The 17,165-nt window shown below is 40.4% G+C and overlaps 1 long non-coding RNA gene across 1 annotated transcript; it reads left to right on the top strand.

Moving 5' to 3' along the window:
• The first annotated feature begins 35 nt into the window (after nucleotides 1–35).
• Nucleotides 36–1,660, top strand: LOC128822466 (uncharacterized). The gene is made up of 3 exons (XR_008441442.1): nucleotides 36–160; nucleotides 552–848; nucleotides 1,496–1,660. It is a non-coding gene; the product is annotated as an uncharacterized LOC128822466 (long non-coding RNA).
• The last annotated feature ends 15,505 nt before the right edge of the window (nucleotides 1,661–17,165 follow it).

Genomic DNA, 17,165 nt, shown 5'->3' with positions numbered 1-17,165 from the left:
AGAACGTAAAATGCTAATAAGCAATAGTAATAGCAATAATAGTGATGCAGTAGCAATAATAGAAATAGTAAGTTTAATAGGAATAATGGTGTCACGACGTTTTGTTAGGAAGTTGGAGAATTGCCATGGAAATTGGTGTGTTAGTGTCTGAGCTGCTGCTGTGAGTGCATGGAGGGTTTGGATGAAGGGGGGGGGAAAGGAAGGGAAGGGGAAAAGAGGAAGGAGGGAAGGAGGGAAGGAAGTTGCGGAAGGAAGGAAGTTGAGAGGGGAAGGGAAGGGAAGGGAAGGGAAGGGAAGGGAAGGGAAGGGAAGGGAAGGGAAGGGAAGGGAAGGGAAGGGAAGGGAAGGGAAGGGAAGGGAAGGGAAGGGAAGGGAAGGGAAGGGAAGGGAAGGGAAGGGAAGGGAAGGGAAGGGAAGGGAAGGGAAGGGAAGTCCAGATGATGAAATGCCCTGGGTCCTTCTATGGTCTCATCCCCCCTACAAATCAACCTTTGGCCATCACTTCATACCCCCTTCCATGCTGATGCTGCCTTTTATTTGTTTTGTCCTAGAACCAGGTTTTTTGTCCCAAGAAAGTGCTGCCTTGGCTCTGCATGAGCCCTTTTCCTGTCACATCTTGCTCTTCCTCAGTGTGTTGGCAACAACAAGCCTTGGCTGGCTTCACAGCCATCAGGCTCCCCATGGCCAGCACCAGCACTGCTCCAGTTCTGCCTCCAGAGCACAACCCTGGCTGGCAGCTTCCTCACTCCCCTCACTCCATGCCCTCTGTTATGTACCAGAAAGTGAGCAGCAGCCTCAAAATCTTCTCCTCCATCCTCCTGCAACGTAGAATTTGGGCACCCAATCATGTGGGTATACTATATAATGGAAAAAATCCACATTATTGGAGGGTATCATTAAAGTACAACGGGTCACAACAATGAAAGCACTCAGGGAAAGAGCTGGGCCTGTTTAGTCTAGAGGTGACTGAGATAGGCTCTTACTAGTGCATATAAATATCTCCAAGGCAGGTGGTAAGAGGATGCTCTTGATGCTCCATTTGACTACTATGAGGTGTTTCAGTTGTTCATTTTCCTTTCCCCAGAAAAGTTTTAAGTAAAAAATAGCAATTGTCCACTGCTGAGCAACTAAAGTTGAAGGCTCATGTTTACATACAGTGCTGTATTTCTGTCAGGATTTTGTTTTTGCCATAGTAGCTGTCCCTAGGCTGAGAGTGGGAGACAAATCTTTAGGGCAGAGGCTCAAGTCAGCTTCTCCTCTTCATCTGTGCTTTGAGAAGCGCAAGAGCACTTAGGGGAAAGGCCCTCCAGTGCAGTAATCCTACCCTGCTGATGTGACACATGTAATTAACCAGCATTTAAATTAACATGAGGGAGAGTCAGCTCAGGGTCTTAGTGACTTCTTTTCAGGCACTGTCTTAATCCCTGTTGCTGAACAGAGATGTAATGCTGACAGCTGACACTGACTGGTCTTTTTTTTTTTTTTTTCTCCCCAGCATCAGAAAATCCAGTGTCAGGCTTTGGTGTTTGGCACTGGTACAGGACAGACCTGACAAGGGGAATGCTGAACTGGCTCTCACCTGGCTTTTACTTTCTCAGGAAGGGTGGGAGGACATTCAGAGAGAAGGCAGAGGCACGTTGGAAAGCAGGTTTAAATAAAGAGATCAGCATGCTCTTGACATCTCAGAGTCTCAGATTAATTTCATCCCTCTCGCTCCCAAAGCAAGTCTATCCTTCTGTAAGACATGTGTCTAAAATTCCCAGAAGAATCTAGAGGAGACAGCTCCCAAAACTGGTCAGTTTATTTAAACAAAATTGCTGCTGAAAGCAAGAAGTGATCTGGCTGTGTTCCTTTCCTGGTTTCAGTAGGATTGTCATGTTGCCTAACACAGTTCAATTAACCAAACCACTGACTGGTCCTGCCAAATCAGAATTTTCTTACACTGCCAGATGTGTTTATTGTTGTGTACTCAGGTATATAAACTGGTTTCACCCTCAGATCAGGTTGTTTATAATACAGCATAAGTATGAAAAAAAAAGGTTGAAAAAAGATGGAAAAAAAGAAGGAAAATATTTTTAAAAAGGTTTTCTTATGCTTCAAACATCTGCTTTGCAATTAACCAGTTTTGTTTTGGCAGGTTTTTGATGCACCACTGTAGATATTTCAGCACAAAATTAGCTTTGGTTTTAATCCAGTATTTATGAGATGAATCTTCTTAATCTTCATAGTGACAGATGCAGAAAGAATTATTTCTTAGAGCATGTCTCACTATCACTGTGCTTAGGAATGAGATGGATTGCTGTAGAGTTTGATATTTTAAAATGTGTTCTGACATCTGAAAGAAGTGCAACTCCACGCTATTTTTCATTACGGCACAAAGGATATCTTTGTCTTTAAATTTCAAGGGCAGTTATGTCTCAATGGCTAAATTTCTTGCATAGGTACCATGCTATGATGCACAGATCTTCCTCTTTTTTTTTTCTTTATAAATATATCTCTTAAATAAAGTGTGGACATGGTTTCACAATCCAAACTAAAAAGAGCTCATGCTCTGATGGATTACATTCAATTTGGTTCTCCTCCAGATTTCTATTTTATTTCTCTATGTTTTTTTGAGTTAGAATCACAGAATCACAGAAAGATTTAGGCTGGACGGGACCTCAAAGCCCATCCAGTGCCACCCCTGCCATGGCAGGGACACCTTTCACTACCCCACGCTGCTTCAAGCCCCAGTGTCCAACCTGGCCTTGGGCAATGCCAGGGATCCAGGGGCAGCCACAGCTGCTCTGGGCACCCAGTGCCAGGGCTGCCCACCCTGCCAGGGAAAGATTTGTTCCTAATAACTGGGTTAAATCTACCCTTTTTCAGCTTAAAGCCATTCCACACCTCATATCCTGGGGTCAGTTTTGAGCACCACACTCCAAGGAGGACATTGAGGCGTTGGAGCGTGTCCAGAGAAGGGAACGGAGCTGGGGAAGGGTCTGGAGCCCCAGGAGAGGCTGAGGGAGCTGGGAAGGGGCTCAGCCTGGAGAAAAGGAGGCTCAGGGGGGACCTTGTGGCTCTGCACAGCTCCTGACAGGAGGGGACAGCCAGGGGAGGCTCTGCTCCAGGGAACAGGGACAGGAGGAGAGGGAATGGCCTCAGGCTGGGCCAGGGGAGGTTTAGGATATTAAGTTTAAAAAACTCTTCACTGAAAGAATTACCAAGCATTGGAACAGGCTGCTTGGGGGGAGGAATAATTTTGTGAAAAGTGAAATTCTTAATGCTCAAGTAACTTGAGTATGGAAAAGGTGACAAATGGAAAAAATAATCACAGCATCACACATTCAGTAACTTCAATAAGGAGCAGAGGAATTCCAGAAAAATGTATTAGAGAATTTGATTCTAATATGAGAGAATTTTTTTTTGCTGTGAAAAGAACAGCTTTTAGAGATCTTGGCCTGAGGAAAAGCACCTTGAGGAATATGCTTTAAAAAAAACCCATAATGTGTTCCTTAACTGATGAATGCCAGTGGAGGAGCATTTTCATTTGCCTAAATGACCTGCAGAAGGGAGGGGACTGCCTCCCCATGAACTTTTCACTGTTTGCTAGCCTAAGAATCATCTGAGCATTAGACACGATGACACATTAATTGACACATTGTGTAACAGCAATTTGAGCAGCACTTTGAATTCATTTTTGTATCTCATGTTTTCTATTGGACCATTGCCATGGTGACACATGCTATCCAAAAATTAATTTACTGAGCACCAAGAAAGCACTCACTTCCAGGCTAAGCCAGAGCCTACTGGAAATCAATGCTATTCTCTCTCTCCCCTTTAAAAAGCCTTGGTTCAGGCCATTCTTTTGCATGCAGCACAGAAAATAATTTGTGATGTGTTTGCTCTGAGTGCTAAGACTGTGTTGTATGTAGCAGCTTTTTTAATAGTAAAATTTTCTTTGCATAAATTCCAGCTCAGTGGAGAGTATTTGATGGAGATCGAAGTTTTTATGGGATGTAGGATAAACACTTATTTTTCAAACAAATTAAGGCTGCTTTGGTAGATGGTGTCAGCAAATGCCCTACCTCCCCTCATTTCTGAGATTATATAGTTGAAGAATAACAGGACAGTGAAATAATGTGTATAATTTTGGGTCATGTAATTTATATGAGGGTTGCAGCAGTCCCTTTGCTAACCAAAATTCTCCCATCACATGCTTACTATCTCTTTGATTGCTCATAAGTGACACATGAACAAATAGCATTTGTTTGGCATTACAAAGTTAACAGCAGGAATTTCATTTTACTCCTATATGTTCATACCTTCTTCCTAGAAATATCTCCTCGTGCTTTGTCTCTCAAGGCCTCTCCCTGTAACACCCTGCAAGCCTCATCACTTGAAAAAACATTTACAGTTTGAAAGAAAATGAGGGAAGAGACTGAGTGTGAGGCTCTGCTATGGTGTTCAAATGAAGAACAATTTATTTTTCAGGCTAATGCTGTGCTTTGCAATGATGCGTTCAGTAATGGAGTACTAACTAATATAATATGTGTTTATTTTCTCCCACATAATATGGGTTTCTAAAGGAAATGGATCCATCTTCTAATACCTTACACTCTTAACACTTCTTTTAAAGTAATGCAAGATAGGGTTACTATCATGCAGAAGTTGATTTTTGCTGTTATTCCTAATCAATTATTTATGGTGAAACAAGTCATATTCCACCCTTTTGCTAAAAAGCTAACAAGACGTGTTAGAGTGTTAAAATTCTGTATTTTGAAGTCCACCTGAATAAAAAAGCTGTGCTTTTACATTTGAAATTACAATAGTTTTAAACCTAGCTAGCAGATTAAAGTCAGCACGTGGCACAAAAATTCTATCCACATGATTTTTTTTTTTTTCAGGGATATTTTGTTTCTTTCTGCTGTTTCCCCATTTGCTACCCAGTAAATAACTGGGTACTATCTATCTATTGATGTCTACCAGCATAATTTGTGTTACAACCCATTCCCTTTAATGCCGTGGATATTTGTTAGTAAGTGTTTTGCTAATTATAACAGCAGCAGTGTTGTGTTTCGTGTTGATTTAAAATCAATTATAAAATTATTCCAAAGTTAAAACTGAAAGGTGCAATTGACCCTGATATAGAAAAATCCTCACAGTGGTTCAGCTGCAGAGGATTTTCCAGGCCTAGGGATGTGACGAGTGATTTGTGTGATAAAATTTTTCTTTTATCAGTGAGATGGAAGATGAACAAAGGCAGATGGGTGCAGCTTCAAAATTCATACAGAGTCTGTCTCCTGAAGAGAAGTTTTCCAAAGCACGGGAATGACTTCCTTGTGGATTTACTGTTCTTTTCTTAAACAAGAACCTAAAGTCACAGAAAAACATCTTCATTTGCTGCTAGGCCTTTACCTGGGTTGTTTTTCTGCCCAGATTGTGATCTAGCACATGATGTTATAATGGTATTTTTTCCCACAGATGAGAGCTCTGACTTTCTATGTAGAACCTTTTGTTACAAAAAACGTGTTGAGTTATAGATTATCCTTGCCTAAACATCTCAAGAACTTGGTTTGACAGCAGCAAAAATCAATTGTGGAGTGCTGTGTGGATCTCTGAGTGGGGCTGATCGCAAACCCTATTCAGAGCTAAGCTTCTAATAATGTTTTTTTTTTACTGCAGAGAGACATGATGGGCTAACAGCCTGGGGTGTTGCTGTAATTATGATCCCACAGCAGAAAAGTTGTAAGAGCCAATGATATAAAGTGTCTCATCATACTTTATCGACTGCTCTGAGATCTACATGAAATAAACAGCCAGAAAGGATGGCAACTTTATTACAGCAGCATTTCCAATTAAAGCAATCCTGTTGTAACTGCTGCACAGGTGCTACAAAATATGAACTCTTCATTTTATTCACAGTCAGTGCAGCTGTATCATCCTCCTCACCCCTTCTGTTCCTTCTGTTTGATTTAATTTCAGGGTATTTAATTCAGTACTTCACTGGAGATTCAACACTTTCCTGGAGAGATTACACTGGAGTTCCCACAATTTAAATAGTGTGCAGGCAGTTTGTTCTTTCTACCCAAAAGTAAATTTTTAATCCAGAGGTAACATTTAACAAGACTGTGTAGCTTTCAGTAGGCATACAGGATAAAGAATTTATTGTTTTCTAATGACTCCTTTATTTCCTGATCAGCTCTCTGTTTGTGCAGGTGTGTGGACTACTGGGTTGAAAATACTAAAAGGAGGGAGGATTCCACAGTATTTTTTTCTCAGCACTTTCTCTGTCAGGGAATGAATCCTCAAACACAGGTTCAGCTACTGGTGTAAGCTGAAAATTCTACATTCTAGACATCTCTACTGTCCAAATGAAAATGTAGCTAGTTAAGTATCTTTTTCTTCCCTTCTTTTCTTTTTTCCTCCTGTAAGTTTAGTTTCCAGTTCTGCAGAAGTAAGACATCATTTGCCTCCCTCTGGGTTCTCTGTTGCCATCTTGTTGTATTCTGCCACTGTGGAATATCACACACAGTGTGTCTTGTCAAGGTGATAATTGGGCAAACCCTTAAAATCATCCCCCTCTTTCACTGGCTCCTTCTTTGGTCTACCTAGATCTTGTCATACAACATCTCTAAACCATTTTTATGGGTTTTTATCACTTATTTATAAATAAATTTATTGACTATATATTTACACATCTAAGATTCTTGTCTGCAATGCTTCAGCTCATTACAAAGACTGTCTGCTACTTTCTGTTTGTGTTGGAGACAGCTCTTTTCAGTATTTCAGAAACTAATGGGACACAAAACAGGCAGTCAGTTGGTACCTTTACTGTCTACTATATATATTCACCTGATTTTCTGTGGTTTTCTTCTACTTCCATAGTTGTTTCATATTCAAGAAAAGAAAAAGGACCCTGCTGTCTGGCAGCCTGTAGCTTCAAGGAAAGTTCTTGTTCATGAAGCATATCTGAAATGTGACTGCATGCTGCCCAGGCATCGAAATAATACAGTAGATACTCAACAAAATGGATTTTTGAGAACACCTGCAGAGGCTTTTTTACTGTTACATTTCAATGTTTTGTGTCAGTATTGTGTGATGCACGTACTAATTTCTTTGGTGAGATAAAGATACTGAGACAGTTGTTCTGAACAAGGCAAAAAGATATCTAAGTAGGCAAGAATAATTCGTGAACTCTGGGTTAGTACTGCCGTGCAAAGGACGAGGTAACTTTTATCTGAGAAGTAGAAGCAAAAAGTTTAAGAAGAAAATGCAGAACTCTTATTTTGGGTTCACTGGGGCTGTGTAGACAGGAATTTGGTGAGTCAGCCTACATGGAGAAGGAGCTCCATCATGGCTTCCTTGTAAAAAAATATTTTCTTTCCCTGATTTATCTGATTTATTAATATCTCAGTCATGCTGCAAAAACTTTTCCTATTCCTTAGGCTGCAATCTTGGGCAAAAGGTGAAGAACTACAGTCCTATTTTTTACTGTCTTCCCGTTAACTAGTAGAAAACTAGAATTTTGAGAAAACAGTATTAAGAGTTGCTGCTTTACATATTTTTGGTTCAGAGTTGGATGCTAAGAAAAGTGCATAATCACTTTGTCAATACAGTATTACTGTAAACAAAATAACAGATAAGGTAACAAATCTGGATTGATGCTGATGATGATGAAGTGCACTGTTGGGAGTAATTTATTTCTTTTAACTGGAGAACAAAATTAAACTGACATGACTGAGATAGAGCATTTGGGGTCTCTTTTTACAAGTTTTTCCTTATAGTTCAGAGAATTTCAGGTTCGATGCTGTGATGTCCCTTTGGTTTGAGCTAAGTGGAATCTTGTCAGGAGGCAAAATTGAGGCTCAACACTTGTGTGTAATTATCAGTTTGGGGACTTAGGCTTTGTCAGAACAGAACAATAACCACAATTCAAAGTTTATATCCAGTACTAATATATTCAGTTTATATCCAGGTCTAATTCTTTTAAAATGTGCCTAGGATTCTTCATCCAGACAGTATAAATCCATCAAGGAGTCACACTTTGCAGTTTTAATATGTAATTTTAATTAGCAGATCTTCAGTCTAATGAGCTTCCGAATGTTCCTTGCATTTGCTGAGTTTTCATATAACCATGTGAAGTTTTAAGTACCTTAAATCTTAGGTTTAATCATAATCATGGTGTGCTAGCATGGGTACAGAATGACATCACTCATTGTAAATTAACATTGTCTGAAAAAATGGTCAAATAAATAATTGGAATAATATCTTTCTCGCTGTCTTTGCATGTCTGATTACTTTCAGTGGCTGAAATGGTGTGCCCATAGAATCTATAATGGGTTGTTATTGCTACATTCATTATTTTTAGTACTACTTTAACATTTGCCTAATAGTTTTGGAGGGCTGAGGAATTTTGCAGAATATTATGGAATTATGCTAGAAATACTGCATATTACTGAATACAAACAAATACAATCTTTCTTACTGATATTTATGTTTAATTGTGCAGACAGGTGGGAAGTTCATAAAGAAGATAATTATATATTTAAATAGGAATAAGTGCAAGATTAAAACAATTTTATCTGCTTATGCTTCAATTCTTATTCTAGTGTTTGCTATACCTTAAGTTTTAAATCCCAAATCCTACATAGGTGGTTCTCTTATATTTTAGCCCAGCTAATCCCACACTCTTGCACTCCATGACTTTTTCCAAGCAGCTGTTTTGGAAGTAAATATGGCAGTGTTCTACCCATAGTAAAGTTACTTGAAATGTTGTTTTTGTTGTTTTTTTTGTTTTGTTCGTTTTTTTTTTTTTTTTTTTTTTTTTTTTGTTTTTGTTTTTTTTTTTTTTTTTAATTTAAAAATTAAAAAATGCCATGAGGAGGTGCTGAGGTCTGGTTTCCATTCCTATTTTAGAACCTCAGTAAAAGGTATGGGAGGTAGGTTCAAGTTCTTAGCTGAGAAATATGAACAGAAATTAATAAACCCAAAATTTTAGGTACTGCAGTGAGCTGAAGTAGAACAATCTTCGATTGTCATATTTCTACAGCAGGTTATGGAAAAGTAATTACATTCTCCTCAGCAAGGTAGCTATTAAAAAGCAGGAGAATCTGCTATTCTTGAAAATTATCACTGCAAGGTATTACATAAATCAGTATGAAGATGAGGAAGCACTTCATCACCTCAGGGTTACTACAAGAAGCAACTGCAAGGCACCACAATTTCCCTAACAAGGTACTTGCAGCTTTGGTTATACAGCAATAGAATAAATAATTTCTGTTGACCAAGGAGAGTCAGTCTCTGCCATGGCCATTTCAACACAGATTTCCTCAGTGCAGACCAGTTTTTCTTGAAGCAATGCTGGGAAGAGCCATTTACTACTTAACCTCATCTTTGTCCCAGGTACAGAAGGACAAGGCTGCCAAGAAGGTATCTGCAGCTCAGGAGTCGTGCATATTTTTAATTAGGAACTCTGTGCACAACACCAGAACAGGTGGAGCAACAAGATCTTGGGGGATCAACTTCAGAATGTTAGGAGCCTTGTCTAAATACAGTACACACTAATTAAACCATAGACTAAAGCATCTGATCAGAATTTTGTGTGGTGTTAAGAGTGGAAAGGAAGAGTTGTTTGGAGCTTGTCTGGCTCTGCCTCTGTGTTTTGCTCCCTTCTGTCGTTCTGTTCATGCCGAATTTCACTCCTCATTTTAATCACTTCACTGATTGCAGTGAAGCAGCCGTACGACACCCCGTAATTCCTCAAGGGGAGTCATCGAGATGCAAATGCAAAACCACTCCTCAGTTCTTCCGAGGTATCACCACAACTTCTCCTGTTGTCCCAGATTCACTGAGCAAGTAAAATGCAGTTCGCTATTTGGTAGAAGAGCGGCACCCTGTGGCTCGTGCTCGACTTTGCTTTGAAATATTTAAAATCTCTCCGACTTCCTCTGGTGCGTGCTGGTTATTATTGTAACACAAGCTTGAAGTTATTTCAGTCCATGAAAGGTAGCAGATTTCTTTTTAGAGACCTGATGATGCTCTGCATACGAGATAAGAGAGCCTTGGGGGCAAGAATATGATTCTATCTTCAAAATGCTATTAAAATGAAATTTTGTGTGTATTTATTTTCATTATTCACAGAACATCTCTGAGATATTTACAGGCAATTATATGTCCTACAGTATGGAATAAAATTAGTCAAACTGGACCAAGACCTCAAGTAGTGCCTTAGGTAGGGCTTTGTGAACCTGATCCCCTGATGTTTAGAAACCTAACATGTATTATTTCAATTCGTTTCTCAAAGAAGAAGCCTGCTGCTAATTTCTACAGGCCCTGTGTTCTGCTGGTGCAAAGGACTCTCAAAAATGAGCAGTGATACTTCCAGTATCACACCTCCTTGCCCCCTGTGACACCTTTGAGTATTACTATCACTCACAGCATCTTCAAAAAAATCCTGCCACAGCTGCCAAAAAAAAGTGAGGCAGTGACACAAAATAAGCCACAAAATGAGTTTGCAGTCTTACTGCTTATGGTTTAATTTATTCTTTATTAACCAACCCTATTATCACTACCATTTGTTCCACAGCCTATGTGATGATATTTCTTTAATAATAAATCTCTGCAGAGCTTAGTGCTCTACTTGGAAAGGAATTAAAATATTGATGTGTCTCTGTTTTTTGCTGGCCACCAAATTTTCAGCACTCAGCAGGGCTCAGCAGAAGTCCCAGGTGATGGGTTTTGTTCCAGCAGCACATGTGTGCCTTGGCCATGCAATAAAAGCAATAATCAACGTTTCTAGAAGAGTAAATTATAACTGAAACACACAGAGAAGTATAAAGGATTTCTACCTTGGGTGGAATTCCAGTTGTGTAGGTCACAACAGGGCTTTACTAAGGTCATGCTTCCCAGAACCAGACCAGCCTGTGAATCTCTTCTATCTACAGGTTGTTATGTAACTTATATATGCTTATTTCATGTGCCCCATCCTGATTTTGCACCCGTATTTCAGGGTTTTGTCTCAGACACTGAAGCAGCAGCTGAACAGCCCCTGCTAGCTGACAGATATATGGAAAAGAGATATTTTTCTCAGATATATGGAAGTAAGAATCACAGTTCCAGAACAGCAATTGCCCCTCCACTTGGAGCTGGGGTGGAGGCAACACTACTAAGGCAGGAAATCCCAGAGCAATCTGACAACAAATGTAAGAAAACAAGGAGAAAGAGTGCAGAGAGAGTGGCTGGTGGGTGTACAACTGTGGAAGGGAGAAGAAAGATCCTTCTATTTTGTTTTTCTTTTTTCACAGGTATCTATCAGATTATCCCCACTGTGCAGAAAAATGAGAGCAGAACAGTGTGAAGATACCTGACTTGCTTTAAAATTACTGCAATGGATCTGTAGCAGGTGAGATACAACATTGCAGAGCTCAGTGGGTAATTTGCCCTAATGACAAGTTAACTGGCATGTTTGAATACTTACAGATGCTGATGTTGTTACTAGTATTTACTCACAGACGCATATTTTCAATAATCAATGAAGCCAGTAACACCCTTCAGGTCTGAGCTGTTGGATAGTCCATCAGAGGCTTAGGAAACAACTCCATGGCAGGAAATTTACTGAAGAGATCCTGAAAAATAAATTTCAATCTCCTGAATTTTCAAGTGGGGTTGTGAAAGAAAGGTGTGATTTTTTAAATAAATATCAGGTTTCATAAGTACATTTGCAACCATTTATCCACTTAGGTTCTAATGCAGAACAGAAATAATGATTTTGACACATTAGAAGAAAGCACACTGAAATCTGAAAACGGAAATCTGTCAGTATGACATTTCAGTAACTGTGCTCCATCCTGTCTGTAAATAATGTTGGATGGATTATTAGCAGTTCAAAACTCTCTATATTTAGGTCCTCTGAATGTACACCAAAAGTCTGAAAAGGGTGTAGAAGATTTTTAGGTCAAAACTGCTTGCACTTAATGTAAAATGTACAAAGGCGATACTAAAATAACAATTCCAAATATTCAAAATACAGTACCTAGTATATGTATTTTTTGGTTTTTCTCAAAACTAAAAGTTATATTTCATGTTAAAATATATTTTACCATTAGCAAGCATGTAGAGTTTTCTGTGTTGTGCAACATATAAGGGTTAACTGGTAGACAGGCTGGCTAGGTTATTACAAAAATTGCTGGAAACTTAAATGAAAATTCCTAACACTGTCTAACATATAAAGCTTCTTTCTGAAAGAAAAAAAATAATTTAATGAAAAACCAATTTATATATGTATAGATATTTATATTACTAGTAGCTGCTTTGTTACCATCAAGTATTTAATAACAAAAAACCTAATCTTAAATTTACTCTGATTTATATGTTCTCTCGGAAAATTTCATGATTAATAAAACTGAAGAAGTGTTGCTTTTTCTTCCTTCGTAATCTGGGGTTTTTCTGAACATCTTATTCCATGGAAAAAAAATTGAGGTATGTAAAGTTCCACAACTTCACCAATTTGGTTGTAAAAATATATACTGCTATTAGGAGTTATATGCATTGTAACTGAAGAAGCCTAATTACAATCTGTAGAAAGTAGCTCACATTCAAGCCTGGACATTCAGTTTAAGGAAAGCTAATAATGAGAGACTGATCTTTCATCAGAAACTCAGGGCAGATACAGCACAGAATTTTGCTCATTTTAGGCAAAAGCACTTTTTATTTTTAGAAACTAAAAGATCCCTTTTTCCCCCCTCTTTTCTGAAGGAGGAGAGAAAAACTCCTTAAACTTGGAAAATTCCTCCTTATCATGGAAAATTCTTGTCCTAATTTGAAAAATGACTCCTCAAGAATTTTACTCAGGAGTCTACACTTCATAAATAAAAAAATAAATGTAAATAGCTGTTTAACATAATATAATTTTATCTACAGAGATCTCTGCTTCACTATAACAGTGGTTATTATATTTATGTAATAAATGTTATTAGTACCTAATAATATCTAATTAATGTATTTAACAATAGTAATAATCTGTTCATAGACTTTTGCAGAGAACAAAAACTAAAGCTGTAAAAGAATCCTTTTGCTGTAGATGTAAAAACACTAAGAAATGTCTTTATAAACAAGAACGCTTCCTCGTAAATATCTTTTTTTTTTTCACCTAGACTACTCCATGAGACAGGAATGTCTGCTTTAGAGTGTATTTTGGAAGTCATACTCCTGCTTTAATCCAGAGCCCTCTGAACTGTACACTGCACACACACAAGAGAGCAGTTTCAGCATAAAATCTGGCTGCTAGTGCAGCACCTGGAGCTAAAAATCAACACAGAGGTGTTCACATTGATGTTATTTCCTCTGTTAGATCTGTTTATTGCAGTGTTGGGGATCAACTGGTATTTTCTACATAAACAGCCTTGACTCCTTTCACCTGGAGAAACTACCCAAAGAGTATGCCTTGCCTCTAAATGGTTTCCATGAATTTTGGTAGTTGTGTGTACTTTGACAGCACCTGGATTGGCTGCAGTCATTCCTGAGACAGCATGAATACACAAAAAAGTACCATGCAAGTGTTTCCATTCTGTTTTATTTTATCTTTTCTGGTTGTTGATCTGTAAAGCAACACATCAGCTTCTACATCTTTCAGATGCTTAAGTGTAAAAATAATTAGTCATTTCTGCTTTATTATGTAGGAGAAAGCAAAGGTGATAGCCTAGCTTCCCCAGTGATGTGAGCATAATACATAATTTTAAAAAAGTATAGCGTGAAATAAATAAACAAATAAGCAAACCCCTATGGGTAATAAATAAAGTTATAAATTAATATTGACCTGTTGAGTCCAGACACACACTCTGTGCCCAATGCATTGCCTGCAAGAGCATGGTGATTTTGTTATCAAGCATACATAGCTGTAAATATAATTGCCTCATTGATTTCTCTGCCCATCGGTACCAATGTGAACAGAAGCAGAGGAGAACTGTGCTGAGCACAGGCACAGGCACATCTGGCAATGCCTCAGAGCTCCAGGCAGCATCTCCACATTTTCTCTGCAATCCTATTTCCATGAGCTCTAAAGCTCTGAGATAAAGCAAAGCTATGACAGCCAACAACCAGTGGCACCTAACTGAACTTCAGGCTACTGAATTATGGTGGAAGGAATGTGGCAGTATTTCCTACTTCTGTTTTTCTAGCCTGGCAGGCATTTCTAGTCTTTCAGACTTCCAGTTCTGCCATAAAATGTAGCTGGTAATACACACCAGTTGTGTTAAACTGGAAGAACCTCTCCTTAAGTGTTCAAGCTGAATTTGAAATGCAAAAGAAGTAATCCCAAGCCCCAATTATCTTTTGAAAAAGTAAATAAGAATGCACCAAATCCTTGAAGAGGATTGATTAAATCCTCCGCCCTTTTAAATGCTAAAGGATGTTATATTTAAACTGTGAGCTAAACACATGACAGATCTCTGATGATTCTCAGTGCAGCTGGTAGGGCAGCATTTGGTGCCAGGCAGGTGTAATAGGGAATGGAGTGCTTTTTTTGTTGAGGGCTGGAACACCTTTATATTTCTTGTAACTTGTTACAACTTGTAAATTGTGCAACTGTTCATGCATTTTGGCCACCATGAGTTCTCCCTCTTCAGATGTCTCTTCCAGGGAAGCTAATCGCTGAGGTCCTGTTCTGGATTTTTAAATCCAGAAGTTTAATTCCTCCTTTGGTGGCTTATTTATTTCCTAGATTCTTGAAATGGTGCAATTTGGGCTGAGGGAGAACCAGATATGGTGTGATACATGCAAGCTGTCATAAAGTCATCAGGCACAGTTTCTGGATTGGAGGAGCTGTCACCTCCCTGAAGAGCAAGCACCTTATCAACGTGGAAGGGCCAGAGGGACAAATTGCTACAGTGAGACCTTTTGTGGTACCAAGCCACATCACATTATTGGGCTGTTTTATCCCAATGGGGGGCGAGGCTAGAAATCCCACAACCAACCTGGGATTTCTAATTGGGGCCACTGTGGAGCGTGCCATGCCACCACTTATATGCAAAACCAACGAACCAGTGTGGGTGGATCAGTGGTTCCCACAGAAGACAAACTTAATGTGGAAGAGGCTAACAGCAGGGCTGTTAGCTAAAGGAGTGAGAAGAAGCTAAGAAGCAAGAAGAAGCTGATAAGGAGCTCTCTTCAAAGCTATTACTAAGGAGACTAAGGAAAAAAAAAAATTAAAGAAAGATAAGGAAGGAACTTTTTCGTCCACGTGGAATTGGGAGCAGTCTGCGCCCTCTCCATCGTGGCTCCCGTGGCCATTAAAGCCTTCCAGCCACCACGCGGATGGATTTGGACAATTTCCTTGCCTCTTTATTTCTTCCCTTGCACCGACGGCAAAGCACAGCCAGCCCGCCCCGGTGCGCAGCAGCAGAAGAGCCCGGGAATTGCGACAAGCGCCGGCACCGATGAGAAGCCGAGGCACCCAAGCCGGGTGCTCAGGAGCTGACCGGGGCCGAGAAAAATAACGCGTTGTCGCTGTGACCCACATTCCTTCTTCTGGAAGGACAAAATATGTCCAAATATCAGTAGACACCTTCTCAGGGACTGTGTTTGCCTCAGCCCATGCAGGGGAAAATGCAAAACATACCATCAAGCATTTCCTCCTTGCATTTGCCACCCTGGGAGTTCCTCAACAAATTAAAACTGATAATGGGCCTGCCTACACCTCCGACTCCCTAAGAGACTTCTTCAATCAATGGGGGGTGAAGCACACCACCGGCATACCACACTCTCCTACAGGTCAGTGTATTGTAGAGAGGACCCACCAGACCCTTTCAAAATAGTCCTTGATCAGCAAGCGGGGAGGAATAGAGACCATTCCTCCCGTTGAGAGGCTCTGCAAAGCCCTCTGTGTTATTAATTTCCTAAATTGTTCATTCTCAGAGCCTGACTGTTGGGGCTGAAAGGCCCACTGGTGAAAGGGTTGCAGCCCTCCTCCCTTGGAGAGCCCGTCCTCAAGCCACTGACTTTGTAGTTATGGTGAGAAGTGCTCCCACCCAAAGTGCCTTGCTCAACATATGTTAATACATTGCTACTTGTTGGTTCAGCTTCCCTCGCCCCACCTCCTAAATTGCATGCAATTCATTACTGTGTTTTCCCCACCCGTCTTTTCTCCTATAAATACCCCATTCTCTCTGTGGTCGGGGAGCTGGCTGTCACTGGCTTCCTTCACAGAGGGCCCTGCACTTAATAAAAGCTTTCCCTGTGGAACATCATACAGTGCTCAAAGTCTCTTGCTCTATGTCGCCTCACAAAGAGCTAGAAAATCACTAGCCGGGCTGGGAGATGTGCCTTTCAGGACAGCTTCTTCAGGGACTGTCGCGGCACTCTACCATCAGACCCTGTGGGAGGTGCTTTGGGGGAAAGCAGTTCAGGGATGCCCTGGGGAGACTGCATTTGTTTAAGAGACTTTCCCAGAATTCCCTGCTTCCCCCCATGTCTATCATCTGTCAGTACACGCTTGTCATCTCCCCAGTTCTAGAAAGTTCACTGTTTGTTGTATTGTGTTTGTTTATACCAATGTCATTACCTATGTATGTTAAAAGGTTTGTCCCTGTAACTCCCCTATACCCCTGTGGTTTAGCCCCTGTCACTCCTCCCTAAGCCTGCCCCTTGACTCAGCATAAATGCTGAGTCATTCCTGTGTCCCTTCGCTGGTACCTTATCCATCACTCAGCATCCCATCCCCACCATCTGGAAGCTTCCATCAACGGCATCAAGTGATTGGATTAGGACCAGGGACCCCGCCCCTAACCTTCTCAGATATGTTAGTATCCCAATCCATCATCCCAAGAGCCACCCCCTAGTTCTTCCCCATTGGTTGTTAGCCCTTTCCACTCCCCCATTTATAAGCAGTTGTCAAGGCCCTCTTGGGGCTCTTGTTGGCCGGTTTGTTTGGAGGTTGTTAGAGCTCTCAGGAGTTACTAACAAACTTTCTGACATTTACCCCCAAGAAGAGTCAGCCTCTTCTTTTTGGTGGATTTGCTGTTCGGTCGCTTCTCCGGAGGCACTCCTGGAAAACTGCAAGGAACCAAAGGGAGTGTCCTCCGCTGTCATCATGCCGTCTAGCCGGGTCACTCAGGCGGACGCTGAGTGGACACAACGGCAACTGTTCTCGATAACCTCATTGGTTCCCTCCGCAAACCACTCCTTCCCTT

This window comes from Vidua macroura, chromosome Z, assembly GCF_024509145.1.
Source record: "Vidua macroura isolate BioBank_ID:100142 chromosome Z, ASM2450914v1, whole genome shotgun sequence".
Taxonomy (NCBI): Eukaryota; Metazoa; Chordata; class Aves; order Passeriformes; family Viduidae; genus Vidua; species Vidua macroura.
This window is presented reverse-complemented; position numbering and strand designations above follow the sequence as displayed.